The sequence below is a fragment of the Lactuca virosa genome, chromosome 5 (assembly GCF_052849685.1).
Source record: "Lactuca virosa cultivar CGN04683 chromosome 5, Lactuca_virosa_CGN04683_v6, whole genome shotgun sequence".
In the NCBI taxonomy this organism is placed as follows: domain Eukaryota; kingdom Viridiplantae; phylum Streptophyta; class Magnoliopsida; order Asterales; family Asteraceae; genus Lactuca; species Lactuca virosa.
The window spans coordinates 145899264-145918372 of record NC_136430.1 but is presented as its reverse complement, the minus strand read 5'-3'; positions in this window follow the sequence as shown (position 1 = coordinate 145918372).

Genomic DNA, 19109 nt, shown 5'->3' with positions numbered 1-19109 from the left:
CCAAATCAAAGCTGAAGGTTAGGGCTTTTTCTTTTGCTGGATTATGGCTTAATCTTCTTACAAAAGTTAACAAATGTTTCAATTTCAGGTCATTCTGATATCTTATGCTCTTTTTTTTTTCAGTAACAATCAGTCGTATATGTTCCAGATCGGGATTTTGAACTTCAAATCTGAAATATAATTGGAGGCGGCAACTTCATTTCGGAAAGGCGCATTCCAATTCTGACATTCCGACTCGATTCCGGTGTTCCGACTCGATTCCGACACGTAACTCTCATCTCTGACACACATCAACACCCATTTCTAACATGGAAGACGAGCACTACGACCCCGTTATTTTATGGATACGTTGTTCGTTTCTCTTTGTTTGTTTAAGGTTTCTATTTTTCTACTGTTACTTACTGTTCCAGAATTCGTATACCACCTCCGTAAAGAACTGAAAACGTTCCAGAGCTTAAATTAAAGATATCATTGTTGTAGGGCCAACTGAAAAGTAGTTTAGATTTATAGGTATTGTTAATTTACATTGAAAAGTCATGTTTCGGATCTTAAAATTTCATTTTGGAAGCCTCCGGAACGCGAAGAACTGTTCCGGAACACGATGAACTCGTCCGGAACATGAAGAACAGGTCCGGAACTGCATCGGAACTGGTATGGAATATTGGTCATTTCCATTTTAGAATGAAGTGATAACACATTTTTTATTTGTGTGGCATGACATGGTTTTTGATGCATCAATTACACTCTCGTGTAAACCCAAAACCGACGGGGAAATTCTTACGATATTCAGAAACAGACCCGAATGCGAGACTATGTTTTGAAATACATGTTTCGAGAGGTGGTTAGACATTCCTAATGTAAATGAGGATCCTTTGCTTCTACATTACATCTTTTGCCACGAGGTTGTCACCGACCCCCAAAACCAAGGAGAGGAAATGACTTTAGAGATTGGGGGTTACGAGCTGTCTTTCGGAAGAAATAATTTTGTCTGGTTACCGGCTTCTGGTTTGGCGACTATTTTCTTGCTTCTGCATCTGGCACCGCTTTTCGTTCCCGTACCTTTCCTATCTTCCCGACGAATGTATCGTTCAAATTACAGCATGTTACATATGTGTTTAAACAATCACTTAATGAGTTATCGGATGAGGATGCAGTTCGTGTATGTCTTCTATACCTGTTAGAGAAGGTTTTCAATGGACGGTTTGCTAAACAACCTGTTACAGAAGAGTATTTCGCTTTGCTATCCAACCTTGATGAATTCAACATGCATAATTTCGTATATTTTTATAATTATTAATTAATTAAACTACCTATTGTTACTAATATTTTTTAGAAATTTAATTGTTAACTAATTTTTTATGTGGAATATATCCATGGGGGAGGATAATCTGATATCAATTGTACAAACAACTATATATTGTCTTCAATAAAGTTGACAAGCTTATACATCCAAAAGAACCGAAAGAGAACAAACCTCAAAAATTGGCATACACCGTACATGGGTTTTTATACGCTTTTAAGGTAAGTATATAATGAAAATTTATTATATATCTTTGTTTGTTAACATTCTAACTATTATTTATTTATTTGTTTGCTAACATTAAGATATGGATTCTTGAGACTTTTTCGGTGAGCAGTTTGTTTGGTACCCGACAACAGAATGTGATCCATCGAGCTGTTGCATGGTCAAAACTAAGGCCGTTACAAAAGACACACTACAACCAGTTTTTACAAATCGACGATGTATGGTTACTTATTATTTAAATATTTATTTACTTTATAATTTTGTTAGCAGGGTAATAGATTCGTACTGAAGTTGGAGACGACAGAAGATGAGATGTATGTTGAATGGTGGATTGTTAGCTCGGCGTTGATTGATCACCCTCATTTTACCGACACGGAAGTTCATAGGGTACCTTCCCTAACATCATCACCCAAAAACGCCCCTAGCCATGAGAATCAAGAAAATATGGAACGAATAGATGATCAATCTCACCTGCCACTATTGACGGAAATAATTTTCAACGTGATTTGATTTCTATTGATTTTGGGGTTACATAGAAACAATGGTACAAGTATAAAAGGAATATACAATCAAGAAATAATTATAAGGAATAAATCAAATAATATATTTATGGACAATATATTCAGTTATCCCACCTCAAGCGAGATCGGTAGTGGAACAACACGAAGCTTGTCACGAAAGTGTGAAAATAAGGGACCAACAAGAGGCTTGGTGAAGATGTCGGCAACTTGAAGTTTGGTGGGGACAAAACTCGTTTAAAGTTTGCCATTAGATATAAGCTCCTGGATCGAATGATAGTCAATTTCAATATGCTTGGCTCACTGATGAGCAACAGAATTTTGGCTAAGGAATATAGCACTTAAGTTGTCACATAAGATGGTAGGGTGAACCGTGGGCATGGCATTAAGATCTCGTAAAAGATGGGTGATCCAAATAAGTTCAGCAACGGTATTTGCCATGGCACGGGACTCAAATTTACAATTTGATCGAGAGACCATCGATTGGTTTTTTTCACTCCAAGAAACAAGATTACCTCCAAAGAAAATTGAATAACCATAGGTAGAACGTCGTGTTTCAATACAACGTGCCCAATCTGCGTCGGAGTAGCCAATTAAAGATGTTGATCTAGGGAATAAAAAAGAAGACCATGAGAGATGGTGCCCTTTACATATCGTAGAATGCGCTTGACTATCTGAAAATGATCAGTTGTTGGAGCATGAAAGAACAGGCTAGCTTGGTTTACAACATAGGATAAATATAGTCGAGTGATGGTAAGGTACTGTAGTTCCCCAACTAAGGATCGATAATGTGTAGGATCTGAGTAAGGTGTGTCGGTGCTTAAAAAAACATCATGTGTAGCAAGAGGAGTAGCTACAGGATTAGCATCAAGGAGAGTGGCACAGGTAAGAACGCCATGAGCATATTTAGATTGATTTAGAAACAATCCATCAGAAGTATAAGTGACCTTAAGACCTAAAAAGTAACTTAGCTTGCCGAGGTCTTTGATTGCTAACTCTCGATGTAGCCTTTCAATGAAACGAGAAATAGAAGTCTCGTCACTCCCGGTAAGAATGATGTCATCAACATAGACGAGAAGATATGAGAGACAAGATCCTTGTTGAAAAACAAACAAAGAGTTGTCGGCTTGACTGCATTGAAAACCTTGTGCGAGCAAAAACGAGCTTAGGCGTTTGAAACCAAGCTCTTGGAGCTTGTTTTAGGCCATATAAAGCCTTATTGGGACGACATACATAATCTAGATGTCATGGATCAACAAAACCGGGTGGTTGTTCCATGAAGACGGGTTTAGATAAATGTCCATTTAAAAAGCATTCTTCACATCAAGTTGATGAAGAACCTAGTGATTTGTAACTGAAATATATATCACGACCCGAGCCATAGTAGCCTTGATCACGTGATTAAAAGTATGAGAAAAGTTAAATCCCGGTACTTGAGTAAAACCCTTTGCCACAAGTCTGGCCTTATTACGATCAAGAGATCCATCAGAATGAAATTTGGTTCGAAACACCCATTTGGAGCCATCTACCTTCAAGCCTTTCAGCCATGGAACAAGTGTCCATGTGTTTATTTTGATGAAGAGCCAATATTTCATCTGACATAGCATCCTTCTAGTGTTGGTGTTTTAAAGCGGATTTAAACCCTTTGGAATGTTTTCTGCAAATAAGGTTGAATGCAATCCATTTGTGGTTACCACGAGAAGATTAAATATATGATTGTGAAGAGGTGTTAGAAGGATCATGAGCCTGAACAACTGGTGGTGTTGGCGATGAAGTGGTTGGACCCACCGGAGATGTGTTTGGGCCTACAGAAGAAGGATCAGACCCAACAGAAGGTACAGAAGTATCACACTCACCAGACGTAGTCGCCAAGGGGTTAGGTGTTGGAGATGGCGATGTGGTTGTATCACATGGGACCAAGCGTGTAAGACACGGGTTGTTGGGGTAGTTAGGAGGAAATTTAGATGGTGTTGGAATGGAAGGTTGCATGGGTTGTTGTGTTCCATCACTGTATTCGACCAAAAACAATTTTGCCAAATCAATATTTGGAGCCTTGCCAAAAAATGGAAAATTTGCTTCATCAAAACGTGCATGGCGATTGATGTACACATGACTTGTTGTCAGGTCTAAACAATTGTAACCTTTATAGTGAGTAATGTAGCCAATAAAAATACATTCAATACTTCTTGGTTCAAGGTTATGAGATGAGTAAGGCCTCAAGTATGGCAAAACTCGACATCCAAATACTTGGAAATTGGTGTAGTTTGGAGTGGAGTGATATAAAATCTTGAACGAAGATTTATTAGCCAAGATTGGACTTGGCAAATGATTGATGATGCGGGTTGCAGAGGAAAAGGCATCCACCTAAAATTTAGCAAGAACATTGGCACCAAACAAAAGTGTTAAGCGAGTTTCAGTTAATGGCGACGCTTTCTCTCAGCGTGACCATTTTGTTGCGGGGTATAGGGACAAGATAGCTGGTGGTGAGTACCATTTTCCAAGAAGAGTTGATTGACTTGATGATTAACAAACTCGGTGCCACCATCGCTTTGAAAAAACTTCAGTTTGCAACAGAATTGTGTTTGAACAAACGCAAGGAAAATTTTTAATATCCCAAAAAATTCAGATTTGGCCTTCAAAGGATAAAACCATGTGAAATGAGAGAAATCGTCTATGAAAATGGCATAGAATCTAAATCTTTCCATAGATGTTATCGGGGTGGGTCCCCATAAATCACAATACACTAAATCCAGAACTTTCAAAGCACGCTTTTCATTTAAATTGAAAGGTAAACGATGTTGTTTAGAAAGTTGACATGAAGAACAAATCACAGGTTTAGGTAAAAGTGAAGTAACAACAAAACAACCGTTTTTATTTAAATAAGAAGTAATGTCAAATGCTATGTAACCCAAACGTTGATTTCATGTCTCGAACGATGCTTTGGAAGAAGGAATAGTAGAAGCCAAAAAAGCTTGATGCTCCGAACTTAACACGTAAAGCCCGTCATTATGCTTGCCTTTTTCCAAAATTTGCTTGGTTTGGGTGTCCTGAATAGCAAAGTAATAACGGTAAAAAATGACATCAACCAGCAAGTCATTCGTCAGTTTACTCATAGAAAGTAGATTCGTCTTGAGATGTGGTACGATAAGAACATCACATAAAGGAAATCTAGAAGAAAGTGATTTAGTACCAACTCGAGAGACAGGAAGAATAGTACCATTACCGAAGGCAATATGTTCTGGAGCATGACAGGGTATGGAGGAGTCCACATGGCCGGCAAAGGAGCCTTGTGGGTTGTAGCACCCGAGTCTACATACCAGTCGCGCATAGAATTTGTTAAGCGACAGTTTGATTGAAAAGCTTGGGCGAGATTTGCTGCAGAATAAGAGGATTGGAGACCATAATTTGGTAATTCGGGATATATATTAGCATAGTGACCATTATGCCTACATAATTGTCAATGGGGAGGACGCCGACCTTGACCACGACCTCCTGAGGAATTGTTATGACCACCAGAAGAACGTCCAGACTTACCACGTCCACGAGACGCATGCAAGTGATTAGTAGGATGATGAGTGCTATTAAAAGCAGCAGAAGATGGCAATGTTCTGTGTAAGGATGTGATGAATAGGTCATGACCTTCCGCAAGGTCTAGCAAATCATGATAGCAAGGATGAGGTTGAACGGCTCTGTGGGTTGTTGAGAAGGTCTGAAAAGCCAGTCCTAGTCCATGCAGAAACCAGTGGGTATTGTCATCATCGGAGACAGAATGAACAGTTGCAGTGAGTTGGTCACATATAGATTTGAATTTCCTACCATACTCGGAGACAGAGAGAGAGAGAGAGAGAGAGAGAGAGTATTTTCTTAATTGACGGATAGAAACCTTGAGGTTTTGAGCCCTTTCAGAAGACGAGTGGATGCAAGCGGCTTCTAGTGTACACCATAAGGATCGAGAAGTGGTGAGACCAATGACCTTAGACATAGATTCTTCAGTGAGAGACGATTTCAGGAGAAGCATTACCTTTTGATCTGTGGCAAGCGAGGAGGTTTATTCCGGATTAGGGTTGGTTTTTTCTGCAACAGTGATGGTTGGCGGTGGAGCCGAATACGACCCATCAACAAAACGGAACCAATCTTGATGGGTCAGAAGAGGTAGAGCTTGACTATGCCATGATAAATAATTTGATTGGGTTAATTTTATGGTGAGCAAGTGGATGAGGGTAGCCATAGGTAAAGAAGTTTTAGGGGAGGAAGAAGAGGTCGACATTGTTGAAGACGAAACAAGAGACAGAAGCGACTGAGATGAATAGGGTTAGGGACAGGAATTAGGAATTAGGCTGATACCATATTGTCGAAAATAATTTTCAACGTGATCTGAATTCTATTGACTTTGGGGTTAAAAAGAAATAAGGGTACAAGTATAAAAGGAATATACAATCAAGATATAATTACAATGAATAAATCAAATAATATATTTATGGACAATATATTCAGTTGGCCACCACCACCACCGTCGGCCGCTGATCCATCAATTGACAAGGACCAAATTCTTAGTGACTTGCAGAACAAGTGTCGGTCAATTGAAAAATGAGGTCCGTGAATGTCGCGAGTAGTTGCGGTCTCAGAAGGAGCGTTTAGCAAAGCATGAAGATACTTTAGTCATGGTTCTAAAACTTATCAATAAGACTCCCGAAGACGATGTTGGTACCTGGAAGGGGATAGAAGTTCATTTTTCATTACATCATCGTTTATGGTCGTTATGTTTTTGCATCGTTTACAAGTATACTTTATTGAACCGTACATGGATACTTCAATGACAATGAGTTATGGGAGCATGATTATATCTTAAGCACCCTCGAAAAGCTGCTGAATGTCGACCCTAAACATCTGCTGAATGACGACCCTGAACAACTGCTGAATGTCAGCTCTGAGCAGTTGTCTCCAGTTTTTCGCTATTCGGATGTAACAGAGATTCCACGGGATGAATACAAAACACCGACGCAAGCACCTCTTAGGCATTCTAAACGCCATAAAGTTATGTCCATATAGAAATGAAGAGGAAAGGTGTTATACGGAAGCAACCAAAATCGTTGGGCAATCTTGTAGATCCTACTATACACAGTGTATATAAAGAACGAGATGGTTCGCTGTTGTTTGCTCATAATTATTTGACCGTTTTGCTACGCTTGAGTTTCGGACACGGTTATATACAAATAGTCATGAAGGATGGTTGTCATGTGATGTAAGTAATATAATTATTTGCTTATTACATTGGAAGGGCTGCTACTGTTCAGAAAATGAGGGTTGGTTTATAGGTATGACAACCCGCATCCACAAACTGCTAGTGAGAGTCAACTACTGGGTACCGAACCAACTGATTCAATTCCACTTTAGAGCTTCAAGATGACATTGGAAAAGGCCCCGGACGTACCACAATAGGTTGATAACAAAGGGGATTGTGGGGTGTTTTTTTTGTTGGTTCCTGGAAGCGTTGATCACCGGGAAATCAATTTCTATAGAGGGTAAAACCGGTCCATAGACTTAGACTTCAGGTTATCGAAAACGACTAGCGGAAATTTTTTGGGGTACAAGGACAAAGATAATTTAAACATCGTATTTGTAATATTATCTACAGACACATCCTTTATTTAGTTTATGTATTTATTAGTTGTTTGTTGATTTTAACTTCATTTTATATTTGAAAAACAAAAATGTATACATTTTATAAAACCAAAACTTATACATTATATAAAACCAAAACTTACTCTAAAAGAAAAACCACATGTTACATGAAAAAAAAAACTAGGATACTGTGTTCCGGAACCGTACTCCGGAATTTCGGAGATCTCTCCGAAACAATGAGGTTATTTTTCAAAAAAAAAAAAATTGATCATATATGTCAAAAAGATCATTTGTAGGGGTTAGATTACTCAATTTCCCATGGAAAAATCATGAGTCATTTTGTCACTTTCTTCCTTCCATCTCAAAATAATAGCTTTTGGGCTAAAGAATAGTTGATGGTTCTGAGTCATTTTGTCACTTTCTTCATTTTTTAATTTAATAACATGTAATTAACTAAAAAAACACCATTAATTTAATTGAAACAATTATGTTCCTAAAAACGAAAAAAAACATAAAAATGATTAAAATCCTAAAAACGACAAAAAAAAAATAAAATCGATTACAATCCTAAAAACGATTACTAAGTGTAATATTTTTTCATCATGTCCGCTCTAGCCTTCAAAACCATATCGAGCCCGTCTCCGTAGAGTTGATCGAAAGGTTTTGTTAAAAAATTAATATCCCGGCTTTTTGGCTTCACCTATCGAGCTCGTTGCTTTTCCTCTCTTGATCTTTTTTTCTCCTCCAACTTCTCCTTTTCAAAAGTCAAACGAGTCTCAAAATTCAAATTTTAAATTTCCAAACTAGTAGCAACTCTATTCACTTCATCTCATCTTCCTGTTGCCGATGTATTTAACGACGATCCTCTCTTTCTGGCCCTATCTCGACCCATTAGATGAACTACTTTTTCGAGCTCGAGCTCATCCACTTCATTCAAATCAACTCCAAAATGTGCATCCGATGAAATAGTGTAAGTCGTCTCGAAAACTTTGGTTCTCTTCGAACCACCTTCTTCGCTACCATACTCTTTTATCCATTTCGGAGACTTAGATAAAAATCTCCAAATTTCAAGAAACTTGAACGGCTTCTTATTATTATTAACAAGAAAAAATTTAAGATTCATCTCTAAAATTTGTTCATCGCCTTCCCCACTTTTCCGTTGAGTAAACAAATTGTTGTAGATGTTGTTAAATTTAGTGATAAATTTATTCATCTCACGAAACTTTCTTGTACACTGATGTTTGGTGCGGTACTCTCCACAATACATGACCTTGAAAAAACGTTCACTTATGTGTCGCCAAAAATGTTCATCTTTTTGCGCGTTTCCTTTCTTGGAATCCTCCAAAATATCGACCCATTATTGCGCTAAAACCAACTCTTCGTCCGGTAGCCATTGTTGAGACGCCATCTTCTCTTTATGAACCAGTGCTTTTCCTTTTTCGTGCTTTTCCTTCTCTTTACGAACCGGTTCGGGATCTGATTGAGTTTCCCGAACAAATTCGACTTCCTATAACTAACCGTATTCCGGCAGGGGGGAAGTTTTGAAAAGTTGTTGATCTAAGTGGTTGCATCGTGTATTATTTTTGTGGTATTTTTTGCTAGATAAATTGTTGGGGTTGGTGTTGGAGGCGGGGCAAAATGGAAGACGGATCCATTTGTGGTCGGTAAACCGACGGATCAACCGGACAAACATTTGCAGGCGATTTTCTACGAGCGATAAATTGAGGGCTGTTTGGTTTCATTTTTGAAATGAAAAGGTTTTAAAAGTTGTGTAGAAGGTGGGTTTTGTATCAAAAATGAAATGGAAATGTTGTATTTATAGTGTTTTTTGAAGAAAAAAAATTAAAAATACCAATTTCGAGCTGTTGGCAACGGCTAGAAACCGCTCATTCCCCATTTTATGTGCGACAAACCTATACCCAAACAAACCTTACCGAAGTTTTTTGGCACCTCGGTATGGTGTTTACCGCATACCGCATCTTACCGCGATATCCGGCACATGGTGCGTCGTATAACCTAAACCAAAAAAAAACAAGCCGAAAAATAAGAGTGACGTGTATGTTCTGACCTTCAAGAAGTTTTCATCTTGTATGACTTGGCCTTTGTTAAATATTCCTCAAAAATTTAACTAAAAGTCTACATTAATCCAAGAAAATTCAGTATTAATCTAATAACCTTCACTTTCTTCAAAATCTAGAACATAAAGCTTTTATATATATATATATATATATATATATATATATATATATATATATATATATATATATATATATATATATATATATATAAAAGACTATGTATGTTTTAGGGGCCGTGCTTAGTGTAATTTAGGTATTTCCATCGGTCATTTGAATTACTACATGTTCGGGGATTCACAATTTCTAGAGGTAATTTGAGTATTTCCATCACAGTCGTCTAATTTAAGAATGTAAGTACATTGCTACTATAGGTAAGGAATTGGGAAGGAAATGAAACTACAACACTATTATGTGCAAGAATGTGAAATTACATTGGTATTTTGGACAATAGGAATTACTACCGGTTATAGGATTCACATTTCTCTTTATTATGAACAACATTTGATTCTACCACTTGATCTTTCATGTGATTAAATGAGTAGCCAAATAAAAAATTAAAATCTTTAAAAAATAAAAGATCAATATTAAGAGGCAACTTATACTCCAAGGAGCACTTATCCATCATCTTTTCAGCAAATGTTTCTTTATGTTAGCTTAAACTGGTCATGGTTTAAGTGGATTTAACCTCAGCTTTGTTGCATTTAGTCACTACAAAATTTTGACTAAAAATTCAACCTTCCAGTATCTAAAGTCTATTACTTTTACGGTTGATGTCAGCTACCTTTTAATTGCTTCATCATAAACTTTCCTAGTCATTTCGTCACTACGAAATGTTACAAATGTAATAAAGGTTTTTATATCTATTCTTGTATCCTTGTAGCTTCATTTGGCATCAAAAAGAGAAAAAAACAGACGGGAAAAAAGTGCAAATGACTTCAACAACTATGCCAAAACTAAGGTTATTAAAAGAAGCTGAAAAGATGTTCAACAAGGAAGCTAAACCTGCACCAATAAATGACCTTGTATACTACATGTTTTTATTGACATGAACAGATAAACCATAATCCCATCTATTGCAGGTGGACACGAATATCCTAGTAGAATCAGCAAATTCATGAACATACAAGTCAATTAATGAGGAAGTAATTAGTAAGAGAGGTGGTTCTTTCACTTTAAAAGTTAAACAAGTAACATAGAAGAGCATACTTGAGTATTTCTAGAAAAAAGGAATTGTAGGAAAAAAAACACAGTTTGTTCGTCTAGAAGAGAAAAAAATACATATGGCGATTAACTCCCTATCAAGAAAATAGTATTTTGATAAATATAAACTTTGCATCATAGGAAGCAAGAACATCCTAGATCTTCACCCTGAGATCCATACAATGGGTTGACATATAATGTTGGATTTCTTTCTTTGTCATCTTTTCAATAATTTCAGAAGGACTAACAATAATACCAATAAGAGGAATGAAATGGAAAACAGTAGCATGTAAAAGGTCAAAAATTACTTCGTCAATATATGAACCCACTTGTAACAAAGATTGAAAATTAATTAAAAATGGATACTATGAGATCATAGTGCAACAAGCAGCAAAAACAAACATGACGAATTTGTTAAAAAATAGTTTTAAAAGAGGAAAGTAGTTAACAAAATGGATGGTCACTTTCCAGTTAAAAGTGTAAAATGTTCATTTAGTGTCATCTAGATAATCATTTAGTCAATTGAAGAAGCATCATTTGTTCATATAACATAACATCTTCTGCATACAACAATTATTTATCCACAACACTTGATGAAATAACAAAAAAAACAAAACGTCTCTCATCTAATATTCTTATTATCATCAAACTTTGATTCTTCAAGTTTCTATAATCAGTTTAAAATTGCCCACAAAAAAAAGAATGGCCACGGAGGAAAGTACCTAAGAACCAGAACCAATATGCTTGGAAACCTTCCACACAAGTCATTAATAAGATTTGTGTAGAATTGTTCCTTTGAAGTTTGGAGTTGCTGTAGGTGCACCATAATATGAGAATGCGACCACATCAACTGTTGGATTAAGGTGTCTAAGCCAGTAACTAATTTGTTATATTCTTGTAATTAAAGCAAATTCCTTTTTGGGTTTCACTCCTAACTAGAATTTGATTAGTATGACAATTGTAGAGAGAAGATAATTTATTATATTATTATATGACTAATAAACTACTAGGAAATTATGAGGAAATGATTTGCTAATATATTATGTGATTAATATATATTAACTGAAAACAAATAATTTATATGTTAATTTATTATGTGATTAATAAATTAATATGAGATCAATTGTTAAATAATTTTTTATTTATATGATTAATAAATTAATATTAAATCAATTAGAAATGATTAATTTTTTAATCAAGATTAATCATGAATTAATTTGGGATTAATTGAAATTAATTAACGGTGCAAGGGGTGAATTGTAATTGTTTAATAGTTGAAAAAAAGAGACAATTCTAGAACCATCTAAGGGACGACGGTTTTGGGAGCCTCCTTGGAGTTTTCAGAAGCCTCTTGGATGCATATAAAGAAAGGATTTCGATTGGAATTAAAATCCATTCAAATCTTGCTTTGTCCCTAAATTACCTAAACTATAAATAGGACCCTTGGGCACTTGAATTCGTTCATGCACTTCCCATAAAGCTTAGGAATGAAATTTCCTTCTCTTCCTCTCTCCTCCATTGTCTTCTATTTCTAGGGTTTGGGTGTGAGCCATTAGAGGCATCATACTTTTGGTGCTAGCTTTCCAAGCTCTTCAAAGGAAGGATTTAAGTGATTTGTTTACTACAACAAATCAAAGGTATGTAATCCTAATTCTTCTATTGTATTTTGATTATATTAGGGTTCATCTAGATTATTGTTGTTTATAATATGTTGCATTCAAAGTGTATGACATAAATCATTTAGGTTGCATGTGCCCTTCAGTATTAAGTGAAATTTCGCAAGCACAATAGCTTTGTAACATATAAAACCCATTAGTGGTATCAGAGCCTAGGTGTATCTAACATTGATTGTACATGAGATGAATTGAACAAATCTGATTTTTCGAAAAAAAAAATGTTTCTCACAATGTGACAGGCCCGTTGTCACAACGTGAACTTAGTCCAAATCCATAATTCGGGATTTTCTTGCCTAATCTGATTTGTGTGGTTAATTTAGGTAATTATCTGTTTTTAAATCTTTCAAAATACGATTTTTGGTGACTTAGATGATTAAAATAAAAAACCTAAATATTAGGAGATAATTTTGGAAAGATAATATTTAATTATAAGATTAGTTAAATGAATTATCCTTAAGGAATTAATAATAAATTTAATTATAAGACTTACTAAAAGATAATTATAAATCAATGACAGGTTTAAATTGATTAATTAATAATATGATTAATTTAGATAATTAATATTTAAACCTTGTGTTTTAAAAGGTTTTAAAATACACCTTATACTATTTATGATTAAATGTTTAATATATTATACGTATAAGAAAAGTCAGTCAAATCGCTAGTACGCCTCATTCACGAAACCATACTATAAAAGGGGGTATAAAGAAACGACCTATAAAATGATCGTTGAATGGGTGTCCACTCTCACCCATTGCCCCCTTTTATGGTGGATGTTATTATCTGAACTGAGTTGATAGGATATAACCACATTAAAAGTATGATACTATAAAGTACCGGAACCTTTTATATAAATCTCAACTCTAGTTACTTTAGGAAAAGAGTAAAGTGTATGTTAATCCTTGAAAATGCACATCATTATTTAATGAGTCGTTAGTGGAGCATGTGTGGTTAACTGGCACACTAATTTGGGACTATAAAGATGAAATGGTGAAACAACTTGTTTTTACAATTGTTGATGGAGTGTGTGTGGTTAACCGACACATCAATGGGAGATTATAAATCGATCGAGGGTGTTTAAGCGGGTTTGCATGGTTATCCACATCTTAATTATGATCTTCAGCATCCCAGTCACAGTTGGTAAGAGCATAATCAAGATTAAACATGCCATTGATTAGATTCAATGAATCTCAAAGAATCTAGGAGTTTCATAAGACTGAAATTAGTAAAAGCCTTACCTACCTAAAATAGATTCGAATTTGATTGCAACATCCCTCTTCAATGTTCGAATAAAAAATATGGATTCTAGCCTTAATTTAAATTTTGGGTTAATAATTAAGGATTAAAATAACTTGAATTCTCTCTTCTCCCAAATTTTATTTGTATTATGAAGATAGAAATGGTCTTCCGCGTTCTTATGGAAAAGGTTTTCCTCAATCTTCTAGAGATGGTCTTCCACTTTCAAGCCAACATTAAATTTTTCTCAAGTTGGGAGATATGAAATAACTCAAGCCCTATTGGCATGTAAACATAAACATGGAAATTATGTGTGTGCACATGTTCTGAAAAATTGGAGAGAATGGGTATCATATTCCCAAAGGAGCAAGCTAATTGTAACACCTCAAATTTCAAACCAAAATTTTCATTTTTAAATTACCGAAAATATTGTTCATAAACCAAATCATCAGAAAAGCACAAGTATCAAATAGAAATCATCATGACAAATATCAGAGTGCCATAAAATGCCCAGTAACAAAATCTCCCAACGAGTATGTACAATCAGACCTTCGCCTTCCTGCGATCCTCAAAAGTACATGAAACACATATAATCAACAACTGTAAGCACAAAGCTTAGTGAGTTCCCCAATATATCTTATACATCACAACACATAAATTGTCATGGGTTATAAGCAACCCTGGAGACTACACGAAGTGACAGTGGACAAACAGGACACCCTGTGGGTTATCAATAACCTTGGAGACTACCCGATTTATCAATCACACATAAACAACATAACACAATAATAACCATAAGACCCAGCTGGTCATCACAGGATACAACTATTCTACCATACTGGTAAGAATAAGTGAGGAGACTCACGTGATATTGATGACAGATAAATCTCACACTCGAACTGCTAGAACAAGACTCCGCCTAATAACACGACAAGTAACCCTAGTCAATTAAGGTTATAACCCGACTCATAGGACTAATCCCACAACTACGCCCCTGATGGGCAAAAAGACAATTTTGCCCTTCCATGATCCAAAACCCTAAATCTTTTGACCAAAGCCGAAATTCAGAAAAAGTCAACAAGTCCACATTCTCGTCCGTACATGGGGCATACTCCTTCCTATGCGTGGCATACAACTCGAGTCAACAATCAACGGGGACGCGCCTGGCTACACGGGGCGTAGCCATGAGTACGCCCGACGTACTCTGCCTGGTCCACACTTAACAACTTTTATATATTAATGCTTTAAGACACTTATTCCAACTTCATATCTGACCATTATACAATTTCTTAACCCATAAAGTCACCAATTTTAAGCCTTTGCATGGCTAGATAGGGCTCAATACACAAAACCCTTACTTCTACAACACTCTAAGTCACTTAACTCATTCATAGGCCAAATAAAACAATCAAGCAACCATTTTTATGAATCTAAGCATTCTAAAACATCCGAGAGGATAACCAATATGCTCGGGAGTACTCCATAGTCACAAAGGTTCAAGCTTTGGGACAAAAAACTCATAAAAACCCACCTTATGAAGTAGTCCCTACCGAGGGTGCTACTATTATAAATGTTCATATCACTTCCCGCTTCTTCTCTGATGACTGCCTAGCCTTCCCTTTGGCCTCCTTACCAAATTTCCTTTTCCTACCCTCTGCCTTGGGAAGATCAGCCATCTGAATCATCGGTCATGTAACATCCCGAAAAGTGGTATAGTTCTTTGATCTTAATCTTTTGTGTATTTGGCAAGACTAGTCCTTTTTGAGAAAAGATGGCAATCTAGTATGCGGGGCGTACGCATGGGTACGCGGGGCGTACTCATGCACTTTGCATGATCGCAGAGGCCACCTAGTACGCTTGCCATACCAGAGGGTACGCTGGGCGTACTAGGCTCAAAGTAAAATCCTAATGCCCTCTTGTGCCCCTATTTAAGGAACATGATGGCCTCATTTCCATCCACCATGTCACACCCCAAAACCGGAACGGTGGAAACGTTCTGGGGTGGAGGACGTCATGTCAAGTATCACAACATATGCAATATAGTAATCAAAGTACAACAACCATTGCATTAATAGTAATAATTTTACATAGGTTACATTTAACAACAACATCAAAAGTAGATATAGGAAATAACATAAGCTGCAGCTTGGTACTAGGCTGACTTCGCAAAAACTCCCGGAGTGTACCTGTCTACTGATGACCTGAGAATACAAGTTATTTTGAAAGCGAGTATCAGCATTTTAATGCTGGTGAGTTCATAAGTATTTAATGACATTGGTATAAATACATGTTTTTCTTCAAAATAATCGCACTAGATAATGGTGATTTGAGTTTACAGAGTATTAGAATTCTTCCCAGAAAATCCTATATTTTCTAATCAAAGTAGTCTTCTACCAAGACCCAATTGTTTTATGTTTAAGGAGTAATTTCCCCCAAAGGTGACTATTATTATCAAAATATAGTTTATACTTTAAGGAATATGTGAGAAGATCACAAGCAAAAGTAATAGGGAAAATACTATTTTACCTCAGTAGTAACGCTGCTGACTAAAAGTGAATAAACATAGACTCCAGGTGGTATCGAATGAACCATACGCCTCGGAGAGTCTAAAGGAATGAAGTATAGACTCCAAGCGGTATTAAGTGAACAATACGCCTTGGAGAGTCTAAGTGAATGAAATACAGACTCCAGGCGGTATTAAGTGAACAATCCGCCTCGGAGACTCTAAGGAATGAAGTATAGACTACAGGTGGTATTAAGTGAACAATACGCCTCGGAGAGTCTAAGTGAATGAAATACAGACTCCAGGCGGTATTAAGTGAACAATACGCCTCGGAGAGTCTAAGGAATGAAATACAGACTCCAGGCGATATTAAGTGAACAATACGCCTCGCAGAGTCTAAGTTAACCTTTAATCCTAAGTAGGTCAGTTTAAAGGTTTAATATGAGGCCTAATGTATAACTAGGAAAATATATTATGATGGTTTCATATGTAGAAAATATCGTGATAATTCTGATTACCTTAAAGCCATGAATTATAAGGTAAATGTAAAGATACTCGTAACCATACTGATCGACGGATGTAAACATGACGACCTGCTGGCGTCGGAATGAATGTGACATTTGTCACCCCTTGGCTTGGTCGGCCGAGACTGTAGCTAGCAGTCAGGATGTGGGATGGTCTGTCCCGTATAGATCTATACACACAATGGCCGCTCTCCCTCCAGGAGACTCTGGTTACCGCTCGACAACGGTGAAATCCGTGTCATCAAGATGTATCTCGTGTTTTGATTTCTATATACCTTTCTTTTTACTAAAAGTACAAGTGTTTAGAATATAGATATAACTAAGTTCTCCTTCATGAAAGTTATGGTTGGTTTCTAAACTATACCTATTATAGTTCACTCGAGAGGTTATCTAGATGCCTTTGCTACCCAAAGGTGTTGAACTGGAATAAGAGTGTTAACATCTAACCAGATATACATAATATATAACTAGGACTTCAACGACACTCGGACAAATAACCGGATGCTCTAAGTCCACAACCAAACAAGGAACAGGAAATAAAGCGGGTTATCAGCCCTAAGTCCTTCAAACGCTACTTATATAACTATATCTATATAGACATGAATCTATCAAGAATATAAGTTTAAAAGACTTTGATAAAATCTTGGTAATTTAAAAGAGATTTTGGTACTTTAAAAGAGATTTCAAAACAAAATTTGGAAACCTTTAGCTGGATAAATTAGTTTAACATCCAGAAATCTTTTTTTTTGCTATACAGTTATTAATCACCTATGATTGATATAATAACTTTATAGTTCAACTTGTATTCCCCCCCCATAAAAGCATTTAAAATCATTTAAAAAGGTTGATTAAGGGGTATGAACTCACCTGAAGTGGGTGATTCGAATGAACGGGTGGTATAGGATGCTAAGTGTCAAGTGAGGACTTGAACACACACGCGGATCCTATTGAGCATGCAATGATACATTTATGTATCTAATTAGTCATTAAATAACTAATTAAGCAAGTAAAGACACTCAATTACATTAAAACACTTTGTTTCAAGTGCTAAGAGTGCTAAGGGTTGCATCTTAAGAGAGTATGGCCTCACATTGGAGTTTATTCCCGATATGGTAGCACCATATGGGTTTATGGTTCTGGGACCATTTTCCCCCATGAGTTTACGGCCGTAAACTCATGGCAATGGTGTCATTGGGTTTTTTAAGGTCCTAAACCACACAAGGAAGTAAGCTAGACTCGAATCCAAGGCTTAGGAAGTGACTAGGGCTCGAAATGGCCCTTTGTTGGAGTTTACGGTCCTTGGACCACTCCTTGGGAGTTTACGGTCGTAAGCACATGTGTTTACGGTCGTAAACCCATGATTTTACGACCGTAAACTCATGGTTACCCAACCATTCTGTGTTTTGGTGTTTCTAGCTCATGCATGCAAGGTTCTAGTCCTTTATACAAGCCATAGAAGGTGTTAGGGGCACCTAAACCCCATTTGGGGGTGTTTACGGTTTTGGGAGATCCCCAAACCGTAAACACATATGTTCTTGGGGATTTTGATGATTTTCCCATGGATTAACAAGTATACTATGCAAATAACTAGCTAGGAGGAGTGTACTTACTTATGGGAAGCTTGTAGGAGTGTTTAAGGGCCAAAAACACTAGTGTGTGTTCTTGGTGTTTTGAAGAACACTTGAAGATCTAAGAAAAGATGAAGAATCCATGGATGAAATGATGTATAAACACTAGATTAAGTGTTGTATATTCGAATCTAGGAAGGAAACACTTACATTTTGGCGGATTTGAAGAGATGATCTTATGATACTTGAGAGAGAATCTTGGGTGTTCTTGAGTTAGGAAGTGAAAAGTGAAAGAATGAAGGGTAAACTCATGCTATATGCATGAGTCCATGGTCAAAGGGAGTTTACGGCCCAAACTCCCTTGTTTGGCCGTAAACACCTAGTCAAGGTGTTAATCGTTTATTTGTTTCACAACACTCCTAACGGGTACTTCCATTTATTTGATCGTTTGACGAAAATTAAAATAAAAACACCCAAACGGACTTAAAACCGGCCAAAAATGTACTGGGATGAATTTGACTATTATTTGATGTGCCTGACTGCGGAGTTTATACAAATGAAAATTTTGGGTTGTCACATCATCCCCCCGTTAGAGGGAATTTCGTCCCGAAATTATAGTTCAAGCAGCTAAGTTATTACAAAATAACTAAGCAAAAGAG